This window comes from Drosophila hydei, unplaced genomic scaffold (genome assembly GCF_003285905.1).
Source record: "Drosophila hydei strain 15085-1641.00,03,60 unplaced genomic scaffold, DhydRS2 tig00000172-arrow-pilon, whole genome shotgun sequence".
Classification (NCBI taxonomy): domain Eukaryota; kingdom Metazoa; phylum Arthropoda; class Insecta; order Diptera; family Drosophilidae; genus Drosophila; species Drosophila hydei.
In genome coordinates this window covers 2,596,394-2,619,491 of record NW_022045682.1, presented here as the reverse complement: position 1 = coordinate 2,619,491, position 23,098 = coordinate 2,596,394, and the positions used below count along the sequence as shown (strand labels likewise).

The 23,098-nt window shown below is 40.5% G+C and overlaps 1 protein-coding gene across 2 annotated transcripts in view; it reads right to left on the bottom strand.

Moving 5' to 3' along the window:
- The window catches only part of LOC111602512 (putative uncharacterized protein DDB_G0271606), a 114,297-nt gene that overhangs the window by 28,261 nt on the left and 62,938 nt on the right, over window positions 1–23,098 (bottom strand). Inside the window, exons 1-2 of one of the 2 annotated variants that reach the window (XM_030223414.1) lie at window positions 3,572–3,712; window positions 3,000–3,058 (exon numbers count right to left, since the gene is read on the bottom strand). The exons of the other annotated variant lie outside the window; for it this stretch is intronic. The gene's annotated coding sequence lies outside the window, so the exon portion shown is untranslated. Of the gene's footprint in view, window positions 1–2,999; window positions 3,059–3,571; window positions 3,713–23,098 lie in introns of those variants that run through there. 2 annotated transcript variants of the gene reach the window in all.

Sequence of the window (23,098 nt, the reverse complement as noted above, 5' to 3'; positions counted from 1 at the left end):
TACCTGCAGCAGAGGTAAGCGTGCAGGTAAAAGCGGCTGGACTTGCTAACGCAGCGGAAAACTTAGCTGCTTTACGGCCATTTGACCAGTCACGTGTGGCGGCTTTTTTTAGCTCTCTTTTTAGCCTTTTGCATTTGCACGCTGCACGTCGCATTCCAAAGCGCAAAACGATGCGTCGACGGTGACTGCAAATGCCGCCTACTGTCAGACGCTTGGCTGAGCTTTTCAAGCAAAGCTCATTTGCAAATTAAACGAAACGCCGTGAAAAGCGGAGCCGATGGCGACGGCGAATTCGTTGACAACGGGCGACGTCAAAGGCAAAGACGACGAAGACGACGACGGCGGCGACGGCGACGGCGATGTTAACGATGACAAGCGGCGGCGGCGACAAAGTCACACACAAAGCTGACAACGGACGAGCAGACCATATGATAATGATCATAACGATGATGAGTATGGTGATGATGACGCTTACTGCCTGCCTGTCCGTTGTTCATTCATCACGTCCGAGCATGTCTGCAAGTTGGGTCTGATCTTTATGTACGCCTAGACTCAACTATGTGTGTGGTCCAAGCTCTTCTTCTTGCCAGTTCTTGTGCGGACGCATAAAAACGCAAACGTCGTCACATGCCCCGACGGGGCAGCAGCAACAACAACGACAACTACAAAAAGTGTGAATTAGAAAAGGCACTCAAGCTTAAATGGCGAGCGCTGCTATAAAACGCATAGCCCCAGAGTCGACTGCGTCATACTCTGCTGACAGTTACAACAGTTCGCAGTCACAATTTCCTCGACCCCTGCTGGTCACACGCTTGTGTGAGCGTACCAAATGCCAAGTTGCCAATACCGTATTTCGGTATAGTTAATATGCTCTCTTTTCCCCCTTTGCTAACAGGGTATGAAAGCAGACCACACACAAACTTCAGCAACAACAAGAACAACATCAGTTAAAGCTGCGCTCGGCGAATCAATTGCAGGGCCGTTTATCATTGTCATTGCAAGGCACAAACATAGCGAGCGCAACAATGCTGCCGCAACATACATACATATGTATATGAGTGCTGGCAACAATGTTGCGCAGCTCTTACTACGTTTCATCAATAAAAATAGCTTTTAAAGCGCCGACGCCACATTCGAAGCAGACAAGCTGTCTGTGCCGCACACACACACACACACACACAGACACGTGTGCGTAGCCATTGGCATTTGTTGCGTGGGCCGCTGCCCCGCTGGCGTCTGCTGACGACGAGGTCAAGATGAAGTCATGCTTGAAACATGCTGCTTAAATATGCCGTCTGCTGGCTGCTGGCAACAATTAGTTGAACGCGCCTCCGTCCCGCCGTCTGCTTTGATGTGTGCCAAACACTTTTGTCAACACCCACAAATTGCTTCGCTGCTCCAATTATTCCAAAAAGCCAAAAGGGGCGTGGCATGTCAGTCGGCACTGCCTTTGAAGCCAATTGAAGTTGTCAGCTGCCCTCCTCACCCTCAGCGCCTGAGCGACATGTAATATAAACAAATTGCAAAAGAAGGAAAAAAAAATAACCGAAATGAAAGAGCAAAAGGGGCGTGTGTGCTGTACATGAGTAAAGCGAGTGCCACAAAAGCCTTGCCAAATGGGCATAGCGAGCGGTCAGTCCAACAGTCTGTCAATCTGTCATTGCGTCAGTCACTCAACTTCGGCCAATGCCCACGCGCACAGGCGCCACGCCCGCTGCTCAGCTGCGCTTCCACCTAGCTCCGTGCCCGCCCGCTGCCCACTCTCTTTCGTTTCGCTCGCCCTCTTTGTCTCTCTCTCTTTCTTTTGCTATCCTTTGATTAGCCTTTTTCACGAGTATTTTGGCATGCACAAAGCGCAAAGCAAAAACAAAAGAGCATATGTGTATGTGTGTGTGCATGTGTGTATGTGTGTGTGTGTGTGGAGTGAGTGTTCATTGTGCTCTTGAGCTGAGACCGGTAATTAAATATGAAATCCTTTGCGGCTTTCAAGATTTAACTTTAAATATTTTAAATCAAATTTAAACCTTTTTAATGAAATCTAAATTCGTGTTAATTTATTAATCAGATTTGAGCTTATTGTATTATATACAATTATTTGTACATATATACATTATGCATTATTATGCATTTGTGTAAGCTTATTCAGCGAACTTGTTGCTAGCAAATGTTGCTATGCCTGACGTAAGGGCAACAACAACAGCAATAAAAGTTAAGTAACTTATACAGTTCTTACTTTTTTTGGTTTAAGCAACAAATCTTATGCAAATGTTGCCAATCACCAAATCAGCAACAAATTTCATAAAAATGTTGACAATGAAATGTTGCCAACGAGTAATAGTAAAGAAGAGCGTATAGCAGACACAAGCAACAAAGACATCAACACGAACAGTAGCAGCAACATTTAACAGCAACATTTATCAGCAACATTTACCAGCAGCAACAGTTGTTGTTTGCTGTTTGCGCACTTGCCTTTTGATTGTTGTTATTGTTGCTGTTCGCCCATATTTGGCAGTTGGGCAATTAAAATTACATACACTTAAACCACGGCATCTTTTGTCGGCCTCTTAAGAACCTCAACAACAATAGCAGCAGCAGCAGCAACAGCCACAGTAACAACACAGCTGACAAAGAGACAGCGCACGATTTTCCATTTAATTAATTTATTGTTTGGCTGAAATATAATTGCCAGCGGCACGATGTTGATGAAAATGCATCAAGTTGTTAGCAGAAATTGTTCTTGTTGTTGTTGTTGTTGTTGTGTCTGTCTGTTGCTGAATGTTGTTTTTCTTGTTGCATGCAAAGTGGTAGCAGCCCACACCGCAGCAATAGCAGCAACAACAAGAACAACAATGACGCGTGGGTCACACCCACGTCTGACAAAACGTCAACGGATTAAGCGATAATTAGCTGTTGTTTTACATGCACACAGCACCCAGCCAACCCCACACAAGTAACAAGTCTAAGTCCCCCATACCCCTACCCCTTTACCCAATTCTTACCCCCTGCCGCTTTACCCAAATTTGAGTTCGTCAACGTTTCGCAGCAGCATTTGGCTTACCTGCAAAGAGACAGAGAATAGAGAAACAAATATGAATATTATTGCGCAAACAGTATATATATAGTTATGTGTATGTATGTGTATGTGTGCGTAAGCTTGTGTAATTGTGCACAAAAATCATTTAAAACTAAAAGCTGTTCGAATCGCACCAAAAACGCTAGCAAAACGCACTAAAAACGCTCAGTTTACATTAATATGCGACTTAAGCAGCGCAATTATTGATTTGTTAACTTTTTAAAACTATTTGATTTTAACCTGTTATAAGTGCATATAATCGTTTAACAACTTAATACTTGAGCTGTTCAAGTCGCTTTGAAAACGCGCTAAAAACGCGCACAAAACGCTTCTGTTTTGCTTTGATTTGTGAACTAAAAATATGTTTTAAAGCATTTAGCTAACTTCTTAAATATTAATTTAAAATTCTTTAAATATATAATATGATATATATAATATAATATATTTTATAATTAGCTTTATCTTTATCTATATTTTGTTTTTTTTTTTATGACAAACCATTTTGTCTTTGATGAACGCCTCAGCTGAGCTGCATTGATGGGAGTTGAGTTGTTGTTTCTATGATGCAGTTGTTCCACTTTCAATATGGAATTTATCTGTGTATGTGCTGCCTAGTTGCCTCGTTCCTCTACCTTCTTTAAGCCCATTTGATTGTGCTGCTAGCCTTTTTGGGCCAAACGGTTAACCAGAATTTCTTAAGCCAAACTTATTGACTTTGAAAACTTGGCTAAGACTGAAACAAAGTTTCCACTGGTTTATAATAATTTTGATTAGTTCTGCCTTGTTACAATTTTTACGCATTTAGTTTTAGGTTTTAAAAAAAATTTAAATTTACATAGCAAAGGGTTGTGCCTCGCTATACTCCCCTCTCGCCTACTCTACTCTCCCCAATCGAAGCACACGCCTCGAAAACAATCAGAACCAATTAACTGCAAAAAAATTGAACAATTGAGTTGATTGAAAGAAAAAAGAAGGAGAAGGAAAAAAGCAAAAGCAACATTGCATTTGGCTTTTGGGCCGCGAACTTGTGTGTGGCTGCCTAGTTGGCTGGTTGGCTGGTTGGCTGTTTGGCTATGGCTCGATACGAAGCTAATTGCCAATCGAGCAAAACAGTTTGCAGACAGTTTGACGACCGACTCATTGGCTATGCAGAGAGCCAGAGCATGAGCCAGGCGCTGACCTCGACATAACCCAGTTAAAGGCAGCAGCTGAGAAGAGAGAGAGAGAGGGAGGCCGAGAGAGAGCGTAGAGAGGCGCAGCGGTAGGAGGCGCGCCTCATATGCGAGTCCAATGCCAATAGCAAAGACTAATCTGCAGTCTGCAGTCTGCAGTCTCTAGACTCGACTCTGGTCGCTGTTCTTTCGACTTGACTTTGAGTTTGGGTTTCCTGCACTCGCGTGGGCGTTTGTCTTGCCTTCCTTTTTTTTGGGGCTTGGTTGCAGTTGCTGTCGTGCACTCTAACTGTTTCTGTTGCTCGTGCCAAAAGCAAAAAGCCAATGAGACATGGCAAATGCACATGGCTGAAAGATACCCTGTAAACTGAAGGCGTATAGCATAAGCCAAAAATGGATCAAGAGGGCTTACATAAGCTCAGAGTTAGATAATTAGCCGTAGCGTGTATCGATATATTAAATTCTCACTCTCCTTTTGATGCTTCATTGCAACTTAAAAGTAATGAGAATTGCATAGAAGAGCGATTGTATGTTGTTTTGGGAAGCATAACTCGAATGTGTTTGCCATGTGAGCAATTAGAACTCAGAGTTATTCTCTATCTATATTATCGATATACACATGAATCGATTAATCGACATTTATCAAGTCTATACAAAATTTCTAACTCAATTTTGCTCGCTCTCTGTGTATAAAGTTACACAATTTGCTTAAACTAATAAGATCAATATATATGCATATACATTTATCGATAAACAATTATCGAAACTCTAGCTTTAATATACTCTTAGTATATATATGCTCTTAACATTCATGTACGCATTTCTTGCTTTGCCTTGGCTTACACTTACAGAATCACCAATATACCCCATTTAGTACAGGGTATTTTTGAGAAAAAAAAACGCTTCAACAACTCGTAGACAATTATAATTTGACGTTTGATTTGGCGGCGCGCACATGTGCCGCAGTCGCATTGCCTGGCTTTGGCTTTGGCTTTGGCTTTCGATTCGGATTTGGATTTGGATTTGGATTTGGATTCGGCTTGTGGTTGCAAGTCGTTGTTGTTGTTGTTGCTGACTGCTTGCAATTCATGTCATTGACAGCTGAGACTGAGGTAAGTTGCCCAAGTTGCCCAAGTTGCCGTCGGAACAGAGTGTTTAACCATTTGTTGCCTTTTCCACATTGCTTCAAGGTTTGCAAAAACAACAACAGCTACAATTTGAGCAGCGTGGGCGAAAGGATATATATATATATATATATATGTCAATAAGTGTGGAGCCATAGAAAGGCAAATTCTTACGGATACAAGCTTACAATAAAATTAATGAGCCAAAAGAAATTAAGAATGAGAAAGATTCAGAGAAAATAAAACAAAAACATAAGAAAAAGGAATCTAGGCGGGATTGACTGACTAAGAATTACCCGGCCAACTTAGCAGCGTTTTTGCTGCGGCTATTTAATACAAGAAACATAGTTTATATAGACTCTAAAATAAACTTAAAAACATCTACTTATCGTATCGATTATTTTCTATAATTAAAAAATGTGATGTATATATATCTGAAATATCAAGTTTTTAATAGCCACAGAGGCAGATAGATATGACTTCGCCTGCGCTGTTTGTCATCTTCATCCACACACCCTAAATGCATTGCAGCTCGCATCCTTTGGACTTTACCGCAAAACCAATATACCCTATTTTGAGCACATTTTCAATTAGCAAAACTGATTTGTGGACTTCTTGAATGACTGCTGGAACCAAGTGGCAAATGCGTGTACATAATTAGTTGACTTCAGGCAGATGCCAACGAAAATTCAATAATAGCAATGCAGCGCAATGCGGAGCAATGCAGTCAGTCATCATCGTTGTCATCGTCATTATCATTATTATTGGCCCTCGTCCAAATTGGCAACTGTCGGAGGAGAATTTTAGTTTGTCGCTGTCGCGTTGACAGTTGCAAATGTTGCAAGAGATTTTAAATGTGGCACACAAACTCAAAAGAAGAAATAAGCCTGAGCACACACACAATTCCCCCGTAACTTTCTCTGCATTAGATGTTTTTGTTTAAACTTCCGCATTTTGGGGCGCGCAGAAGCTCTGGCTGCAGCAAAGTTGAGGCAGAAGAAGCAGTCTTAGAAGAAGTAGCTGCAGCAGTCAAAGCCGTTGCCATTTATGTTGCCTGCTTGGCTGGCCACAAGATTTTTGCAAATGATATAATTCAAGCCAATATTTACATATGTATGCAAAACACACACACGCATGCACATGCACTGAGAGAAAAACTCTAGTTGCAATGAGCAAGGATTTGTTGTAGATGGTCTTATACTTGTACATATACTTATACTTATACTTACACTTACACTTATACTTATACTTATACTTATACTTATACTTATACTTATACTTATACTTATACTTATACTTATACTTATACTTATACTTATACTTATACTTATACTTATACTTATACTTATACTTATACTTATACTTATACCCATACTTATACTTATACTTATACTTATACTTATACTTATACTTATACTTATACTTATACTTATACTTATACTTATACTTATACTTATACTTATACTTATACTTATACTTATACTTATACTTATACTTATACTTATACTTATACTTATACTTATACTTATACTTATACTTATACTTATACTTATACTTATACTTATACTTATACTTATACTTATACTTATACTTATACTTATACTTATACTTATACTTATACTTATACTTATACTTATACTTATACTTATACTTATACTTATACTTATACTTATACTTATACTTATACTTATACTTATACTTATACTTATACTTATACTTATACTTATACTTATACTTATACTTATAATTATACTTATACTTATACTTATAATTATACTTATACTTATACTTATAATTATACTTATACTTATACTTATACTTATACTTATACTTATACTTATAATTATACTTATACTTATACTTATAATTATACTTATACTTATACTTATACTATTATTATACTAATATTCTCAATCTCTCTCAATCTGCAATTTTCAGATAAAACAAAAAATAATCAAAATGCTTTGAGCTGTCTTCAAATATTTGAAATATAAAATTGAAAAACTTGAGGCTAGTTACTTGAGGACGTTTTATCTTGATCTAAAGTAAGTAACTTTTTTGATTCATATTAGCACTAATTTCTCTGAGTGTATGCTCATATAGAAAGTTGAATAACGACGAAATGTTCTAATGTCTATGCTACACAGGCTCGGGTAGGGACGGGCCGGCAGCAGGGGCAGCTATCAAAAGTGGTGTAGGGGGGCTGGGGCAGGGGACAGCAAGTCGTGTTGCAAGTGAAAAACCCATTCCAAGAAATGAAAAATTACGCTGGGGAGTTAATTTTTGCTCGAAATTAGCTGGCAGCTATGGCCCCGGCTCCGGCCCCGGCCCCGGCCCCGGCCCCGGCACCGGCACCAGATGCAGATGCAGATCAGCAGATGGAGAATTGAATGTGAAATGTGAATGTGAATGTGAATGTGAAATGTGGATGTAGATGACGCGTACAAATGTGCGATTTAAATGAGGAACTAGCTGAGTGAAGAAGAAGAAGAAAGCAAGCAAGGAAGAGAGAAGCAACTGAAGAAGTCTGCAGAACTTGGAGCTTTGCTTTGCCAATGCTGTTGGCAATTAGACAGCTCCAATTGCAACTTGCAACTTGCAACTGGCTGTTTAACATCTTTAGCTCACCTGCCACACCCACCTGGGTAACGCCCACCTGCTGTGCACTTTGCTCTAATGACAAATGTCGGTCAACATCAAAAGGCGTATGCCAACTGCCCGCGCCCGCTTCTGTCTTGACCACATTCAAATGCAGTGCTCAAAGTCGTAATAACAATTATGACAACGCAGTGAGCAATATTGAAAGAATACCCTGCAAATCATTCAGAACAGGTTGCTTGACTGATTTGTTTTTGTTACTTAGTTACTCAGTAGCAAGATTTATTTTGGTGTAATCGATAAATATCGATATTTTGACTATGTTTTTTTGAGAAAATCTAGATAAGACAAATTTACTACGTTATTCTCTGTGATAAATACGCAGCTTATAAAGTATTCCTCATCATAGATAGAGCTTTCTTTCTCTCCCCCTCTCTCTCTCTGTTTCTCTCTCTCTATTGCCCATATGCCTAGCTAAGTTCCTGTTCCTCTTCATCTTTGATAAATTTATTATAAAATCTAAGAAGTGAAAGAATATCTCTAGTGTATCATCATCATTTCTTTGTATTGGATTGATCGGTACAAAATGTAAGTTCTCATTTTTAGCCCACGCACATGCATACAAAATGTTTACAGGGTATTTTTTCCACTATCATGGTCAATATATCGCAAGTTCAATTGCTTTGCAAAACATTCTCTCAAGCAAACTGCAAACTAATTTACATATGGCTGAAGTCTTGTATAGCTGTTCAGGTTTTACAGGGTATCTGTTACTTTGTAATTTGTAGTATATTTAAAATATATTTTCTTAGTATTTACTGCAATTGCTGCTTTCTTATTGCTCTAAATATATATAAGTTCAGTTTTACTGATACGTTTTTATACAGTATCTGTTCTTCTCTCATGCACCATATATCTGTAGCTCACTTATCTGTAAGTCTCTCTCTCTCTCTCTCTCTCTCTCTATCTCTCTCTAGCAAACTGCAAACTATTTTACATATGACTGAAGTTCCAATATTTCTAGTTAGTCGAGTTTGGCTGATGAGTTTTTATAGGGTATAGCTCTTCTATCAGACTTATCTTGAAGTATAACTTTATCTTTCTCTCCCTCCCTCTCTCTCTCTCTCTCTCTCTGTTTCTCTCTCTCTAAACTATTGCCCATATACCTAGCTAAGTTCACACATCTTTACAGGGTATCCGCCGCTCTATCAATTCCAATTGGAAGCCTGCCAGCTAGTTAGTTAGCTAGCAAGCCCGCTAGTTATATATATAGATATATAAATATTTGTTGGCTTATGCCGAGGAATGTCAAAGCAGCAGCCACGTTGGCGACGTGTTCGACTGACTGTTGACTGCTGCCCACGATCGGGCTGGATGATGACAGTGGTTCACTGTGGTTGGGCAGTGACTTACAGTGGTTCGCGGTTGGGGCTGTTGGGGCTGTGGTGTTGGCCGAGCTTTTCCAGTCGTTCACATTGTGTCACACGACAACAGCTGCTGAGCAGCTTGTTGTAGGTTGTTGTTGTTGTTGTCTTGACCGCTTTTGATCGTGACCACCATTGTGGTTGGCGGCTCGTAAACACGCCAACTTTTTGAGACCAAGTTGCGGCCAAGTTTATGCGATGGCGCATTTATAAAGTTTTCAGCGCTTATTTACGATCATTTTGCTGGCCCGCACCCAGCCACTGCGCACCACTGCAGCGGCAGCAGCAGCACCACCTCGCTTGGCAGTCGCCCCCGCTTTTGTTATCGATCTTTAGAGATCTTTTTCTCTTTTTTTCTTTTTTTTGCAGCAGATCTAACGTTTGAGTTGGGGTCGCTCAACCGTAACGATCAGCGCGAACAGCCGCTCAAAGCGCAGCCAAGCGCTGAGCCACTTCTTGACCCACCAGCAACATCACCACCACCACCACCGCCCCCTACTAGTTGAGCAGCTGTCAAAAGTAGTTGCATTCGGTTAACTGATTAAAACTCCGCAGAAATTAACATGAAACACTTTGGCTAGTGGAACTAGTCAAAGAAAGATAAGAAACACAATAACAAGTTAATGGAAATTGAATCAGATAATATCTGCTTATCTGCAGATAGATTGCAGTGTGTGCAAAGAAGCGGAAATGGTGGAAAGTTTTCAATAAATCAGATATATAATAGGGTGTTCAGCTAGACTACAGCTTAGGCTGGGGTTAAGTCTAGGAAGCTACAATTTTGTTCTTAAGAACTCAAATAAAAATAATAATTATAATTTATTTATTTATTATTTTACATAAGTTTAAATATTTACTTTAAATTTTAGCATTTATTCTAGAATTGTTGAGGGATTTGTTTTTCATATATTACATGTGTAATTCTGATTGAATATTCAAGATATTTCTTACACCATTTTTCTCAGAATGATTCTCACTTCATAGTCTAATATTTAATTAATTTAATTTAATGTATATTTAATTTAATGTCTATAAAATATTTATAATATATTTGTATATTAATATAGTTTTTATTTTATATTTACATGTGTTCTAATTTTTGCTTTTTAGACTTTTTTCCAATTAAATTTTGTTTAAGAAATTTTGAAGCAATTTTTAGAAATTCTGCTTTAGCAGTTTTATGACACTAGAATTTTTAATATTTTTATTTAATAATTTTTTAACATTTATTATACTTTTTTAAAGTTATTTCCAAGAAACAATTAGCTCTTTTTATAAGGCTTTTATGATCTTAAATGATTATAAAATACAGCAAAATGTTAAGCAAAGCGCGATTTGAGACTCTGCTCTTCATAAATCATTAATATTTTATTTTTTTAAATATTTTATTATTATTTTAATTTTTTTAACAAATAGATTACTCTAAATATTATGTTTTATTTAGAATAGAAATTCCTTTTCATTAATTCCTTTAAGCTTGATGCCACTTTAAGCACCAATTATTATCCTTCATAACAGCCACATAATATTAACTAGATATATTCATACATAACCTTACTACAGCTCATTCTACTCATAGCTATCCATTGAAAGTTCCCTTCAGTCGCTTTACAACACTGCTCATAAGACATGGCTTAAGTCCATTCGTTGGCTATTGAGCTCATTGAGATGCCATTGCAGACATTCTCAGACATTTAGCGTAAAGCGCTTAGGACATGGAAAGGGTATTACGACTGAGCCACGCCCAAGGCACATTCGAGTCAGCACTTCTTGGCGGCGGGTCGAAGGTGTGGCGCCTGTGGGGCTCTGCCGCCGCCCCCAGCTAAGCAGCTTAAGGCCGAGCCCAACAACAACAATTGGCTTAGAGCAAAGTCGAGCGATGCAGTCATAAATAGCTAATTAGAATGCAGTTGCAGTTGCAGTTGATGGGCGTTGATGTGGGCGTGGCAGGCAATGGCAATTGAACAAGTTAATTAATGCGATTTATCGATGTGGAATATATAGGCCCATACCACATGCTGCATGCCGCATGCCGCATGCCGCATGCCGCATGCCGCATGCCGCATGCCACATGCTACTTGCCTATTGCCACTCGGCCACTTTGCCACATGCCACAGGCCGTGCGGAAATGCTAATTAAAGTAAAATAGTCAAGCAGCTTGCAACTTGCAGCTTGCAGGTTGCAACTTGCAACTTGTGGCATGCCACAATCGCAGTCTGTCTACTAGCCAAAGGCGTGGCACAGCTCACCTGCCGCACTACCGCATAGACTCATCATTAGCCAGCCTCAATGCCAAAAGTGGGCGTGGCCGCTTGCCCTGCGGCCAAAAAACGTTGCAACGATTTAATGAACGTTCCACGTGAACTCCAACTGCGACTTCTGCTCCAGCCAGCTCCAGGCCACAAATTTGTGTGTGTGGCGCCTGTCTGAATGGCGCCACAGCTGAACCAAACCAAAGGGGGGAGGGGGCCAGTTGGGGCAGCTAGAAAGAGTTACGCCAAAGCTCAAAGCGGAAATCGGCTGTCAATGGGCCAAGTCAAAGGAATTGTCGCTTGGGCAAAAGAAAAAAACAGGAAGCAGCTGCGCGCTCGCTCGTCCTCTGCCCCTCTCTCCCTCTCTCTGTCACTCTCCTTAGCTACTTACATTTTAATTGGCTGCCACACTTGCCGTGTGAAAAAAGCCAATTGCTAAAGTCCAACTAATTAAAATAATTGAGTTTTCGGCTTGCGCTTGGAGGCTGCCAATCAGGCAGCAGCAGCAGCAGCTGCCGCATCATCATTTTGGTTGCTGCCACAAGTGGCAGCTAAGCGCTGCTAAATGCCTCGCTGCTTGGCTACACTTCTAGCTGGACATTGTTATCATTATGCCAGATTATTATCAGAGCCGAGCTCGAGCCTCGCGTCTTTGGTGCCTTGGCATAATTAGTTTTTATTGCCAGCTCCAGCAAATACGGCCACAAAACAGAGCTGGATCAGTTGGAGCCACTTGCAGTCGCAGCTTGAGTGCCCTAACCATGAGCAGCTACTAGCGATCCCCATTGAAATTGTAGTCGAAACTTATAGAGCGACATTCTATGTTCGAGCTAGAACTTTTGGTGGAGGTAGTTTTGTGGGAGGTATGCTCTCTCGAGACAGCACGTAATGATGAGCAACCAAATGTATAGATAATATATAGATATAGATAGTTAATATATATAATATATAATATATAATATATAATATATAATATATAATATATAATATATAATATATAATATATAATATATAATATATAATATATAATATATAATATATAATATATAGATACTTAATATAGATCTATATTATCTATAGTTGGATGTTTGAAGACAGTTATTCCATATCTGAAATATCTATAATCTGTACCCATCACAGCAGGCGTGCCTCCAGCATTACTCTTTGGTCCTCCAGTCTGCATTTAAGACCAACACAAAAAATGTATTCAGCTCTTTGTATTCAACCATATATACTTCTGCCTATTACTAATGCAGACTGAATTGCCATTCTTAAAAGGTTAAGCATATAACAGCTAAGCTGTCCGGCTCAGAGTTTAGACTTTAAGTTGTTCAATCCGTCAATCATTCTGATAAATATTACTTTTATTTGCTGCGAAAGCAAGGAACACTTATATATCTAGCTAGCAGCTTCTGATTGTTGATGTCAATCAATCAATCAGTTTACTGTACAGCAATATGATTATATTATTTTGATTTGATGCATTTAAATGCCAGAAGCAAACAACACGCAAAAAAGCTTATCTTAGGCTATTATGTGTGCCTCTTCAATCAGTCAATCAACCAATCAATCAGTCAGTTATATATATATTAACATAATTAGATGCATAGACATCATAAATCTGACTACATTAAAAACAGCTAGTTGTCTAAATCTAATGAAAACTTGTATATATTCAATCTTTAGTCAATCAATCAATCAATCAATCTGATATATACTCTAATTAGCTGTATACACAATGCAAGGCTCGCTTCAGTCAAGAAGTTTGCTTTGCTAGCTCTGACATTTTATATGGCTTTAGAGTGACTCAATCTGTCAATCCGTCAATCAGTCAATCAAGCTGCTGTTAAATGTTGCAGATGGCGAGTGCAACTCTGAGTTAGAGTATTTTTTTCTTTTATAAGGCGCGCGCGTTGCACAAATTAGCCCTTGCAGGCAACAAGGAGGAGTTGATGTTGCAACAACAGCTTTGCCACAGTTAGTTCTAGTTGGTGCTGCTGCTGCTGCCGCATTTGTTGCTAATCCGCGCCAAAGCACCTTGCAGAACAAGGAAGTAAAATGGACAGTCCAATTCGCTTTGCTCCTGCTGCCCATTTAATACTTGGCAATTTAATATGAAATTGTTGGCCAACTTTTGCTGCCACTGCGACTGCAGCAGCAACTATTGCTGCTGTGGCTGGTTGCTGATAGCCTTGTCTAAGTGCCAGCATCAGTGGGCCAGGCCAGGCCAGGCCAGGCCAGACCAGGCTAAGGCTGGCTCTGCTGTCGATGATGTTGTTGACGTTGCAACTGCAACTGCAACTGTTGCTGCTGCTGCTGCTGATGCCGCTGCTGCTACCTACTTTAGCTGCTAGATAATTTCAATCATTAATTTTGATTATGAACAAGCGTGGAGTGCCGCATGCCAGGCCAGAGGGGTGGCAGCCAATCGGCTCGGTTCATGCCACGCACGAGCTTTGTGGGTTGGCGGTGTCCATGACTGTTGCTGTCGTTACTGCTGCTGCACAGTGGCACCAAACTGATTAAAGTTATAATGTTAATTATTCATCAAGAGCTTTCAAAGACAAACTTATAAGAAGGCGCTTAGACTGCAAGCATTTTGTAGCAATTGAAACTTTCAAGCTGCTTATCAAGCAAAGTTATGCCGTTATGAATATCAATGAGCTTTGTGTGAAAGCTTTTTGGTGCTAACTGCAGGACAATGCTATGAGTAGAAGCTTTAGAAGACAGAACTAAGTAAACTCTTTCAGGTAATGCAAGCTTCAAAATCTTTAAGTGAAAGCTTTAAGTAAAAGCTTTATTTATAGAGCTTTTTCATACTCTTGAAATTTGCAAATATTTAAAGTACAAAAATGTAATCAGCTTTGATAAGGCATATCAAAGTTGCTAGAGCTTTTAGGGCAGTACAAGGTTATTTTGTAAGCAAAAGCATGTAATGAAAGCTTGCGCGATAAAGTTGTAGTAAAAGCTTCTAGTAGATGCTCTAACTAAAAAATTATAGTAAACTCTGTAAGCTACATTTTTCAACTTTAAAGTTGGTAAAGCTGTCAACTGCAGGTAAACTGGTTGAGCTTGCTATTAAAGCTTGTTTACTAAGCTGCTCAAAGCTCTTATAATTCTTTATCAGATTAAGTTTAAAGCGAGTTTAAATTAGAAACTTTTGAGATGCGCGCAATCTCTCGTAAATAGCTCTAGCTGTAGATATTACTTCCAATTTATGAATAAATCTAAAGCTGTAATTTTAATAGCTTTCTGTCTGCCTAAGCCGCTCAATCTATACAGCCCAGCCCAAGCTTAGCTCCCATTTTAATATTCTTTTTTATATTTCAGCCATTAGATTGATAACATTTATTAATTTTCTCATTTTGCAGTCCATTCAGGCTGAGGCCACAAATCGATTTTCATTATGATTTCGTTTTATTTATTTATTTTTGTGCCTTTGTTTTTGTTGTCCAATCTAATCATAGATTGATGGAGCTGGCCCACTGTGCAGGCTGCAGCCAATAGACGATATCGATGGCAACTGCTGTTGCTGCTGCTCCTCGTTTGCAATGTGAACGACACGTTCTAGAGCTGGGGAGGCAGAGCGAGTGGCAGGTGGAGTGGGCGGGGCAGCAGCAGTAGCCACTTGGTTAGAGATGCTGATAAGTTGCAGCCGGTTTAGCGGGCCACAATGAAAAACAGGTGCCATGGCCATAGCTTCCCTTTCTCTCCCACCTCTCTCCCTCTCTCTCTCTCTCTCTCTCAGTCTTTTTATTGCTCTTCTCTGCGCTTCCCTTGCGCCTTTGGCTCTATTCCACTTTAGTCGTCTTGCGATATATTTATAGCGCTGCTCTCGCCTTCTCCCGCCTCTTCCCTTTCATCTTTCTCCCTCTTTTCTATTTCGTCTGCTTTTGATACGTATTTATTGCCTTGGCAATGGCACGTTGCAAATTTTTTGATAGACAACAACTGCGACACGCACTGACAACATGTCACCCGCCCTCTCTCCCCCGCGCTCGCTCTCTTTGACTATCTGTTGCTGTATCAAAGGTCGCTCTGTGTGTGGCTTATCTATGCGCCGCGGGAGTCGCGCAGTTGGCATTTGTTTGATTGTTTTTGTTTACAAGCGGACCACGCAATTTGCTTGGCTTTCGTCTGATAAGGCGGCACAGTAACACAGGCACACCCGGCCCTGCTTCCTCCTCACTCCACCTCGCTCTGTGCTTTGCCGCCTTATCACAAACACACGAAAAAAAGAAACGAAGCTCAAAATTTATTGATTAGCCAATGTGCTTTGCTGCCTCTTCATCTGCAGCAACAGTTGATTTGGCATGGTGAAATCAAGTGGCGGCAACAGCAGCAGCAGCAGCAACAACATTAAGGCATATTGTTATCTTGGTCTCGGTCTTGGCCATGTTCTTGGCCAAGTCTTTCAAGTAGCGGTTGTTTTTGTTTTTGTGGAACGCGCCTCCGGCTCCGTGGCCTAGCCGACCATTTGGCTAGATTTTTGTCTGCTTTATTATAGAAATTTGTCGTAATTCACGGCAACCACTTAAGATAAATCGTCGAAGGCGACGTTGCGGTACGCTGTGGGCGTGGCCAGTGGCATCGCAGCTCAAAACTGGGCAAGGCAGAGCGGCTACTGAAGTAGCAGCTGAACGAACTGATCGAGACACAAAGTGGGAGAGAGAGAGAGAAAAAGAGAGCTAAAGTAAGAGAGAAATAGAGAGCAAGAGATGCAGAGAGAGTGAAAAGAATGAAGAGAGCAAGAGAATCTGCTAAGAGATACAGAGACAGAGAGAGAGCGAGGAAAAGTCAGAGAGGTTAACAAAGGGAAAGGCGCTGCCTAGAGGCCTCTCCCAGGTGAATGAAGAGAGCAAGAGAATCTGCTAAGAGATACAGAGACTGAGAGAGAGCGAGGAAATACCAGAGAGGTTGACAAAGGGACAGGCGCTGCCTAGAGGCCTCTCCCAGCTGCCTCTGCCTGCGCATGCAGCCCCAACGCTAGCCCCAAGCCATTGCCTTCGCCTTTCACAAAATCCTCGCTGAGTGGCACATAATGAATTTGCGTTTGGGGTATTGCCGCCAAGCCGCAGTTAGAAATTAAAAGCAGAAAAGGATTCGCACACCCACACACACACACACATATATATGAATATATATTTACTGTGTCAAGACAGAGGACAAAGGACAAGCCGGAATCCCAGGAGTCGGCGCTGCAGCAAAAGCAATGCTGATTACCCAAAGGTAATTTGTGGCTGAAGCGGCTTCTGGCAAAGCCAACAATCAGCATGATGCTGCAATCTTTTTGAGCCTGCTCGAGTGCGGAATAGCCCTACTGTAACTACAAGTTAATGCTGCACTAGCGTGTATATATAACTCGCATATCGATAACACGCAAATTGATAACAGCTTATAATACAACTGTATTGTATTCTAAATAATTGCGGCGACAATCAAGTTATCGATAACACACAAATCGATAACAGCTTATAATAAAACGGTATAGTATTCCAAATAACTACGGCGACAATCAAGTTATCGATAACTGTTTTAACTATAACTATAATACTTTTTAAAAAAATATCGATATAACTACGATAAGTCAATCAAACTTACTTCGAACGTATTAAGTTTCATATTAATCTAGTGTCTATCGATATCACACTTATCGATAACAGTGGTTGACATATTTCAATATAGAATACCTACACTTGACGCCTATCATTTATAAATATATCGATAACACAGTATTTAAAGAGTTGTATAACACACTCGATATTATATTTATCGCTAGCTAAATTTGACTTAAATTTTCTATAAAACGCGCTCAACTAGCCAGGCTTTAATGCACGTGAATGTCTGCCTCATTTACCTGTTTCAATGGCCACGTAAATTCCATGCAGTATCTAGTATTTGGTAACAGGGTATTAGACCAAAGGAGCGACGACGACGAGAAATGGCAGCAGACAAATAAAAATTCCACTCAAGTAGATGAAAATAGAACGGAAGTGGGTGGCGCAGGGGCGGCAATTCAACTGGGTGGCCAAAGAGGAAAAGGAGGGTAATAAAGAGCGGGGAGGCGGGAGGCAGGAGGCAGGAGGCAGGAGGCGGGGACTCTCAGCAGAGACAGGCGGAGGCGACGGTGGAGAAGGAAGCGAAAGCTGTGAAATGGGAACACGAGCATGAAAATGTAAAGTTGCCAGGCAAAATAATGCGAGCGCACAGAGGGAGGGAGAAAGAGCGACAGACAGAGAGAGGGCGAAGGAGACGGAGACGGAGCCAGAAAAGCGTCAACAGAGACAAAAATATAAAGAAGAAGAGGAGTAAGAAGTTCGAAGAAGGAAAGCAGAACAAACTGCAAAAGTAGCAGAGGCAAATAAAGCGGCCAAATAGACAGGCAACAGACGAACCGACAGCTAACAGTTAGAAATGGCAGAGAGGGAGGGAGATAGAAGCAGAGAGAGAGAGAGAGGGCGAGGGAGAGGGGGAAAAGCAGAGGAAATAGGCAAGTTAAGAAGAAGAAAACGACGGCAGACACTGACGCAGACATGGATATATTGCCAGAGACTGACTGACTGACAGACAGGAAGGCAAAGAGTGCGAGAGAGAGGGAGAGGGAGAGACAGTGGCTGGAGCGAGGAGGCAACATTTGGCATTGCAAGTCAGCTTCTTTTGCAAGCAATTTTCCCCGAGCGTCGCTTATAAAACCATAGAAAATCCCAATGAATGGTGTGTGTGGGCGAAAGAGCGAGAGAGAGATATAGAAAGAGACACAGACTGAGATAGAGGAAGGGGGAGAGAGGTGAGCGGTGGTAAGGCATGAAAATTTGAAAAGAGCCGAAGCCGCATGAAAAACTTTTTTGCGCTTTTCGGTTTCTATTTGCATAGAAAAGACTTTGTTGAAGTGTGGCTGGGGGACCAAGTTTTTTTCTTAACAGGGGATAGGGAAGACGCCAAAAACTTAAATAGAGCAAAAAGCAAAAAAATTAAGGAAATTGTGGCCCCAAAGAGATGTTCCTGCTCTATTGTTGAAGACATTCAAGTAGTTGTTGTTGTTGTTGTTGTGACATTGCCATGAAAAGCAATTAGAACGGACGATTGTCGAGAGTTTTCCTTAAACATATATGTATGTATACATATGTACACATGTATATATATATATATATAGTATGCCTGTAGATAGAAACTCATCAGAACTCTTTGTAATCGACGCTGGAGTTGGTGAAACCAAAAGTTTTCTAATTAATATCATTTCCGATTTAAGTTAAAGTTTAGCAGGAGCTTTCATTAAGTTGTTGCTGCAAAGAAAGTTTAAATTATGTTTGCCCATAGAAATGCTGGAAACATAAGACTTCATCGAAAGCGTTTTCGATAGACATACATAAGACATTTGAATATCGAATTATATATATATCGATAGGTTTACAGCCAAGGGAATATCGAGAGTAGCTAATGAACTAACTGACTATGCACACTAAGACACTAATTGAGTTAGTAAATTGCTTCTCAAGGTCTAAATTCATATTATCGATAGTTTTTTAATACCTTTTTAAATAACAATAACATAAGAATGACTGATATATATTAATGGAAAAGGCTCCAACAAGTATATATGTCTTATCGATAGTATAAGTGATATATCTAGACATTTATAGCTGTATCGATAAGTTTATCGATTATGTTAGTAACATCTATGCAGACATATTTAAACATGGAAAGTCGTAAAAGAGCTGATTAAGACTCTTCGATGCATGTACTGATGGAATTGTCAGGTACTTTTGATGTTAGTATCGATAACTATCGATCACTGCTCTAATAAATAATCCTAAAAAACTGATTATAACGATTTTATTCACTTATCGAAAGCTTGATTTATGTACGTGCTTTCAGCCAAGCTTTTAAGCTGTTCAAATCGATATATATCGATAACTTGAGGTATATATAATTGTTAACAATTTCTTGCAAGAACTTTACTTTTTAGTTAATGTTAGTGTTATGACTTTAGAATATTATATTTAAGTAAATTACGATATATATCGATAGCACGCGCCTTTATATCTATGAGAAATGCTTAAGATATCAGTTGGCTAAACTATGAGCTCCCCTAGTCTTATATAGCTTTCATAAATGAAGTAATAAAATAGTCCGAAAATAGTCTTCAAGCTGCATTTCAGCCCACTTTAAAGTTGACTTCATGAAGGATGAAAAGGATAAGTCTTCTCTGAATCCAACCCGCATGCCCAGTCCCTCGCTCAGTTGTTAAGTTGGCAGACCAACTTTTTGCGTAGCGAATTGTTGTCCTGTGGCATTACTGCAGCAGCAGCGGCAGCAGCAGCCCATTTTGCCTGTTAGCAATCGCAGTTGCAGTTGCAGTTGCAGTTGCAGTCGCAGTAAACCGAGAGCTCAACGAGCTGTGCAAAACGCAAAGCAATGCGAGTGGATGAAGAAGAAACACAAGCAGAAGCAGGGCGCAGTCTATTTGGCGAAAATTACTTTCATTGCACGGCATTTTCAAGAGGGTGTGCGAGTGTGTGTGTGTGAGTGTGTGTGTGTGTGTGTAAGGATAAAAGCAGTAGCTGCTTCATGGCTGGCAAAACCAAAGAGTCCTTGAGCGTCTGATTTTGTGTATAGACGCGCGGACGCTATTTGTTTTTACCCAGCGATGATGATGTCTGTTTCTGTGTGTGTGGGCGTGGCAGCTGCACACACACACACCCACACTCATGTGTGTGTTTTTGTGTAAGCAAAATAAATTACGCAAAAAATAAAAAATAAAGGTAACCAGTCGAGGGGCCGCCACTAGACAAGAAAATAGAGCAGAGAGCCGACTGCTTAATACTCGCTCGCAGCTCGAAATATTGTGAGATTCCATGGTAAAACGCTCTAGCCTAGGCATGCTGACCCAATATACTCTGCGCTCACCTAGCGAACGAGCATGAGTAGTGAAGTAAAGCAAATGTGGTGCATGTTTGCGCTCTCTCCCTCTCTGTTTGCCTCCTGCTCGCCCACACAGCTGCATGTGCTTGCCGTCTCGCTCGCCCAAAGCCCGCTTTAACTATAAACAAAAGCGCAAAAAGCAAGAAGCAGCAAAAAAAATAGCCACGTATGCTGCACCCCCCAAAGAAATGAGCAGGGAAAAAAATACGAGGCAAAACCAAGGCATAAAAGTGAGCTGAGTGAAGACGAACACGCAAATACTCTAACTGCAACTGCTTGGGCGCAGATACAGAGCCCAGCCAGCTTAGTTGGATGTGAATTGCTTTAGGCTCATAGACGACAGACTCAACGCTGTAGGGCAGACTGAATTAGAAAGTTTTGCAGCTGTAGACGCTCTAATGAGCGCTGTCCAGGAGCAGCAAATAGAAGCGGATTGAGCAGCGCAGCTCAGCGTAGTTGATTAATGTCGTCGCAGGATGAAGGACGAAGCGAGTTTCCTGTGCAACAATTGAAGTGGAAGTCCTGCAGTGCTGTAGCTTGGCGTAAGCCTAAGCATCCAGCTAACTTTCAGTCCTCATACTCTCACTCGCTCTCTCTCTCTCTCCCTATCTCTCTCTCTATCTCACTCTCACACTCTGTGCCTCATTTTCATTTCCATGTCATTGTCATAAAGGACAACAGCAGGGACTGCAAAGCAGTTGCCACTCAAAATCAGATTTTGTCGTTGATGAGCAGAGGTTACAGTCACATTCATTATTATCCAGAATCTTCTTCTTCTTCTTGCTGCTGCTGTTGTTGCTCCTGCGGGCCAGTTTCTATGCCTTCTGCCTGCTTTGGCTTTCGGTTTTGCTTTTCTTTTCTTTTTTGTTTGCTGTGAAATGTGAAAAACGTGCTCAGACCTTTGGCTCTGGCATTTGCTCATTCCAGCGCCAGCTTTGCTTCAATCAAAGTTTTTGATGCCCCTTTAAGCCAGGCCAAAGGAAGCGTTTATGAAATACTTAGCACGGCAGAATGAGCACATCAAATATAATTGAGCATTTCATATTTTGCGATTGGGCATTTTAACTGGCTTTTAAAATGCTACAATTGTAGACCATTTGAATCAACTCTCGATAAGTCAAACAGGCAAACAGCTGAAATTCGCGCTGATTTTTCATGCAAAGTAGAAGTAGTAAAGAGGAATTTACTGCTCGAAGTTTCTCCTAAGACATTTAATTAGCGTAGAACTCTAAAGGAATGCGTAAAATAATTTACAATTCTAATTTTGAATGACATTCAATGATAATTGCTAATTTCTTGAATATTGCTCTCTGCAAAGCTAAAACTGTATGCGAGGAGGTTTTCAAAATTAAAGCTGACTTTCTTTCGCAATAGTCTTGTTTAAAGTGAACTAACTTCTCCAAAGATTCTCTCTTTAAAGTGAACTAACTAACTTCTCTAAAGATTCTCTCTTTATAAGATGAACTCTAAGCACCAACTGAACACAGATAAATGAAATTAAAATTGCATTTTCAAGTAAGGCCTATCTAAATTTATCTGAACTTATCTGAAATATCACTCGTTTCTCTCTCTCCCTCTGAGTTTGCAGTTAATATTTAAGAATATCAAAGCTATGCACTGCGTAGCATCTGACAATCAAGCAAACCCTTTTAGTCAGACTCCAAACTCTAAGCGCTTAGAAGTTGCCAAATACAAAAAGTTTGCTAATTTTTCAAAAACTTTGTTTAACTTTGCTTCATTTATAATCCAGCTCATTGCAAGGTATCTGCTAGTCGAGCAGCTTTAAAGTGCTTCACGCATAGCTGACTTTCCACATGAGAAATCATGCCAAATCGAAGCAGTATCTGTAAGTCGTGTTCAATTTGCAGTGGCTGTCAAAGTAAGTTGACAGTTTGTAGGCAGTATTTAAAGTGGCTCGAGTTATCAAGGGAGTTGCGGCTGCTGCTGTTGACGTGGCACTGGATTAGCTTCAAAGCTGATGCGCATGTTGTTGGCATCATAAGTAAATGTATTCAAGTGTGGGTGTGTAAGTGTATGAGTGAGGGCTGAGTCGACGCCTTAAAGCAGCTGCCAAAAAAATATATTACGCATACGCCGTGTGGCACAGCCCATAAACATTTGTCTGCGCTGTCTACATAAGCATTTTGAAAGCATTTAAGGGCCCTGTCAGGCATACAAAAACAAACACACACACATGTAGCTAATAAATGACCTTGAAGCACACGCGACGTATACGTAATGCGCATGAAATACAGCCATCAGGCAAGCAAACAGACAGAGTGAGGCAGCCCAGGCCAGGCAGTCAGTCAGTCAGTTAGTCAATCACTCTAACAGTCAAAGCTTTAAAGCTTTAAAGCCCTCCAACAGCATTGATAATTATAAATAAAATGGAATGCATAAACAGAGATGGCTAACGGCACGCATGAGACGCAGTAATCAATAAAATAAACACGCACACACAGAGGGAGACAGAGAGAGAGAGAGCGAGAGGGATAGACACAGCTGGTAAATGGCAGCCACGTGCTGGCATTTT